General features: G+C 45.2%; 1 pseudogene; it reads left to right on the plus strand.

The window, feature by feature from the left end:
* The first annotated feature begins 207 nt into the window (after positions 1 to 207).
* Positions 208 to 1,142, plus strand: LOC136652638 (olfactory receptor 12D1-like; annotated as a pseudogene).
* Positions 1,143 to 5,534: the final 4,392 nt, after the last annotated feature.

Raw genomic sequence — 5,534 nt, forward strand, 5'->3', positions numbered from 1 at the left:
CCACAACAGCTTTAAACCACTTTCATTGCACTTCCATTTCCCTAATGCATTTTGGAGACAATAGAATCTTGTAGGAACTGAAATCCTATTCCTCACTGTAACTGATTCCTCATTATTTTTTTTCATTTTTCTTTTTCTGGAAACAATGACCAAGTATTTATGGAAATTGATGGAAGCATTTATTTCCTGTTTTCTGTTTGGATAGCAATGGAGAACTGGACAGAGATTGAAGAGTTCGTCCTCCTCGGTCTAACACACGACCCAAAGCTGCAAAACCTTCTCTTCACCCCTTTTCTGCTGCTCTACGTGGCCTGTTTGCTGGGGAACGGGGCCATTTTGACTGTCGTCGTAGCTGAGCCAAGGCTCCATACGCCCATGTACTTTTTTCTAGGAAACCTTTCTTGTCTGGATATCTGTTACTCTACAGTGGCAAATCCCAGAATGCTGAGAGGATTCCTAATGGAGAATCAGGCTATTTCCTTTAGCGGGTGCCTGACGCAAATGCATTTTTTCCACTTTTGGGGAAGCAGTGAGGCTATGCTTCTGGGCGTCATGGCATCTATGTCGCCATCTGCAATCCTTTGCGTTACAGCATCATTATGAGCAAATGGGCTTGCCTGAGACTCGCTATGGCCACCTGGGGTGCTGGTTTCTTCTATGCCCTGATGAACACAGTGATGATTTCCCAACTATGGTTCTGTGGCCCCAAGCAGGTCCAGCATTTTGTTTGTGATATCAAACCCCTGCTAAAATTGGCCTGCAGCAGCACTGCCCTCATCCTCACCCTCTTTACTGTGGTGACTGGTTTTATTGCTCTGGCATCCTTTTTCTGCACTTTCCTCTCCTACCTCTATATCATCTCCTTCCTCTTCTTCAAGTTCCGAACGTGGCAGAGCCGTTGGAAAGCCTTCTCTACCTGCGCTTCACACTTGACCGTTGTGATGCTCTACCTAATTCCAGCAATCTCAAACTACGTGCTTCCCTCTGCCGGTGACTCCTATGGGAGAGAAATGATCATCACCTTGCTCTACACTGTAGTCACCCCAATTTTAAACCCCTTAATCTACACACTGAGGAATGAAGAGGTAAAATCATCTGTGAGAAGAATTCTAGGCAGAAAACTGCTTCCTGGAAGGACATGAATTAATGCTCTGGGTCAAAGGACGAAAAGACAGAAATATAACAGTGTTGGTTTTCAAGGTACCATCATATTTATGAATGGCCAAGAAACAGAATGAAGTGTGAACAGTCTTGACTGTGACTCTTAATCATTTTTTTTTTTACTAAGGTAAGTACAAATTGTGTATCGGCATCCGAGTGGGTTCCATTCCCAGGACCACCAAGGATGCTGAAAATCGTGTTAAATGAAATCAATTCTTTTTTAAATATCTCTTTACTCAGTGTGCCTTTACTTAGCAGTTCAAAAATAGCCTTGCTTAGAGGGGCAGCAGGCAGGCAATCAATCCATCAACAGCTTAGTTTCAGTTCACTCCAAGGAAAGCAACCCCTCCTTTCCTCTGGAATAGGTAATAGAATGCAAAAAGAATGCAAAGGTGATAATCCCTTCCACTTTCACAATCTCCAGGGGGAAAGGAGGGGTTTCTTGCCTTGGAGTGAACTGAAACTAAGCTGTTGATGGATTGATTGCCTGCCTGCCACCGCTCTCCCACATTACAATGGTAAGCATAAGCAAAGCTGTTTTTAAAAGGCTAAGTAAAGGGACATGTTTTTGTTAATTGAAAGGGCCCTTCTCATTGTGCTGAAATAAAACCAGGGGTGAAAAATTAATGGATAATAAGGTTATACCTGCAGGCTGTAATTCTGAATGCCATTTAAACAGGCAAACCTGACTTTGGATACAGACCTTTGGTTGAACAGACAGCAAGAAAACTTTTTAAAAAACTCACCCTGTTCTATTTTGCCTCGTTTCAGATCTTCTATTTGTCCTATATAATTGATTTTGTAGTGCTCGGAATCCTGCAGCATGGAAACAGCTTTCTTGGAGGTCTGTACAGTGGTAGGGGAAGAATGATGCTCTTAGCAGAATCACATCATTCTGGATCTGCTTCACCCTAAACAAGATGGTCCATCAAACAGCTCAATACTAAATAAAAGTCACCTGAAGCCACCCATCCCTTTTTGGATGGATGGCTGCTTTGTTTGACTTATGCACCCCTTGTATTCTGTCTGTAGCAGTCTAGTACAGTGTTTCTCAACGTTTGTCCTCCCTTTGCATGGTCCACCTATTTTAAGTACAACTGGAAGTCACTTGTGATGACATCATAATTACCAGTTACTTCTGGATCATGAGGCCAGCTGCAACATGATAAACACCAATAAAAGGCTCAAAGTGGACAAAGAGGGCTTTTTGAGCATGGAAAAAGAAAACATGCCTTAAAGCTCTGCCCACCTATTGGTGTTTGTCACCTCATGTTGCTGGTTCTACTGCCAAGTGGCAGGGGTCTGGGGGTCTTGCAGGTACCACTGGACAAAACCTTAAGTTTTACCTGTACCACTGGTTGATAAACACTGGTCTAGTACATTTTCTTCCATCTATGGTGGTGTGCAAAGAATTAGGGGAAGGAGGGGAGGGCCAGGGCAGGGATAATATGATTGACAGGTCTCAGCTGTCATTGAGGCAAAAAGCTACTGCATTAAAGCTGCTCATTGCTCTGTTTTTCAGATCAGTGTTATTCATGGGTAGCAACAATAAAAATGAATAAACTGTCTTCTCTGACCTGTGTGACTTCTTTGGAGTATGCATTTCCTGATGCTTTTGTTATATTCTGTGAATTAATACAGTCCCATTCCATTCTTCCTAAAGTAGCCGTTCCTCCTCATCCATTCTCCTTGACTTTTGCCTGTGTGTGATTCATTTATACTTTTTATTTAAAAAATCACTCAATGTGTTTCCAGGACTCTGTGTGCTGCCAGATCCATTCTGCCACTTCCTCGTTCTACTCTGCCATCCCAGACCATTTGCCATCTCCATGCCTGCACTAGTTCTGTTTTGACTGAGCACTTCTGCTCCCATACGCAAGAGTACTGTATTACATGTTCCCAGTCAATGGTGAGTTCTGTTACCACACATAGGGCACAATCCTAACCAACTTTCCAGTACTGGCATAGCTGTGCCAGTGGGGCATGTGCTGCATCATGCTGTTCAGAGGCAGTCATGGAGGCCTCCTCAAGGTAAGGCAATGTTTGTTCCCTTACCTCAGAGTTGCATTGCCCTTATGTCAGTGCTGGAGAATTGGTTAGGACTGTGGCCATACTCAAGTGCACATGTCAATGTGCTCTTCAGCTCACATCAACTTGCTCTCAATTTGACATACATTCTAAGGCTTTTATGGTCAGTATAAATATCTTTAAAATTAAAATAATCCGGGTTTTGGACCACGGTCCATTAAAATCTCTCATACCTAACATTCCAACCATACCTGTGATGGGCATTCTCAAAGGGTGGGAGATCAAAGACATGCCAACCACCTTATATACATCAGAATGCTCATAGAACAAGGCTGAATTGCTCACTTGTGACTTACTAACAAGACATACTGCTTTCTCATGCCATCAATTTGCTCACTCTACACTCAATCTGGATTTAAAGGGGCATATGAAAGTTCTGCCATCCTTTGCTTCCTCGTCTCCTTAAACTGCAGAATTCTTATTCCAGTAAGTCAGGTTATTCAGACCTTTTGGCAGGAGGGCCACATCATCTCTGTGTCGGGGGTCCGGGGGGGGGGAAATTAATTCCTATTTCAAATTTGACTATATTTACATATATTTACATAAATGAATGCATTGAAGATGGAAGCTATATGGAGGAATGAATCCTAGTGAGTTTATTTATAATATAGATATTTCTAGGCAGAGACACATCTTAGCAAGGCAGGGACACATGAGGAAAAATATTTCTAGGCAGAAACTCATCCCAGCAAGGTAGAAACACATGAGGAAAGGTTTTTAACCAAACAACCCTCCCAGCACTTTGCAAAAATGCACAGAACCAAGAACCAATTCCACCATTTGTGGATTGCAGAAGGCACACGCTTACCCAAATACAGCAGGATACAGAAGTTAACCCAGAATAAGGACCTCACAAGCAAAGGAGAGAAATGGGGGGTGGCATTTCTGACTTGCGGGAGCCACTCACCCACCCACCCACACACCCCAGGAGTAAGTTAACACTGAATAAGGACCTCACAAGCAACACAGAGAAAGGGAGAGGAAAAGCAGCACGTTCAAGCAGCCTGATTACTCACCCCCACCCGACGTGCGGCCTCTGCCCTGGCCTCCCCTACACCCGGTGTGTGTGCTGGATAGGGCTTAACTGCGGGGCTTCTGGAGAACTCTCCCAGGAGGCAGGAGAGCTCTGCAGGCCAGCAGTTGCATCAGGCCAGCGAGGGCTCCAGTGGGTCTCCAGCCAGCCGAGTGCCTATTGGAAATGGGGGGCGGGGTTCCCTGGGGGGCCGGATTGGGACCCCCAAGGGCAGCAAATGGCCTGCGGGCCAGAGTTTGGGCAGCCCTGCAGTAAGTCAAAAGTGAGCAATTCAGACTTGTTCTCAGTATATAGGTGGCCCACATTACCCACAGTTTCAGAACCTGCGATTTGATCATCCATGGATTCTGAACCCACTGGTGGGTCCAACCTGTACCCTTTGGAGGCAATGGGAGCCTCCCCAGCCTCAGAAGGTCTTCTGAAGCCTCTGAAAGGCCAAAAAGAATCATGACTTCTGTTTTTGGGGTTTTTTTTTGTTTTTTGTTTTGCTTGTTTGTTTGTTTTTTGTTTTTTGTTTTTTTTGCAAAAAACAGAAGGCACAATTTTCAGCCCCGGTGTGTGTGTCTATATAACAATACTGCATACATCAACAGCTGAAAAATTTATACAGAAGAATTTGGACTTGCACCATCTCAAGAGGTGGCACAAGTCCGAGGAGACCCATCGGGGCAAGGGTGCCTTACCCGGAACTCCCCAGGAATGGGGGTTGGGATCTGGCATAACTGTCGGATTCCAGCCCCACCTCCCGCTCCCTGCTTGCCAGCCCCCGTGGCTGCCCACTGTCCACTCTCCCCCGGCCCAGGAATGCCTCTCTCCCCCTCCCCCCCCCTCGCCCACACCCAGCCAGGCCAACACAAGGCTCGCTGCAGAAGCCGTCATGAAGGCTGGATTCAACCTCTGCGCTGGCGCAGCTTACTCCTGAGGAGGCACAAATGTGCTTTATGGCACGTTTGCGACCCTCCTGGGTGGCGCAAGGGAGTTATGCCGGCCCATGTCATTCTCTGGATTGTGCCCTAACAAGTTTAAACCTGAGCTGCCTTTCAGGTTTTGAAAAAGCAGGATATAAATGCTTTTAAGTAAATGAATAAATTGTGCTGGACAGTGGTCTCGTTTTTTTTATTTGTCCTTCATCAGTGTGTTTGGGGCTGTGGATTATAACCAACGTGACCAGATGTCCTCTTTTTCCAGGACATGTCCTCTTCTTTAGTCTCACAGTCCAAAGCCTTCTTGTAATCAATAAATTATATGTAAT

The sequence above is a fragment of the Tiliqua scincoides genome, chromosome 5, assembly GCF_035046505.1.
Source record: "Tiliqua scincoides isolate rTilSci1 chromosome 5, rTilSci1.hap2, whole genome shotgun sequence".
Taxonomy (NCBI): domain Eukaryota; kingdom Metazoa; phylum Chordata; class Lepidosauria; order Squamata; family Scincidae; genus Tiliqua; species Tiliqua scincoides.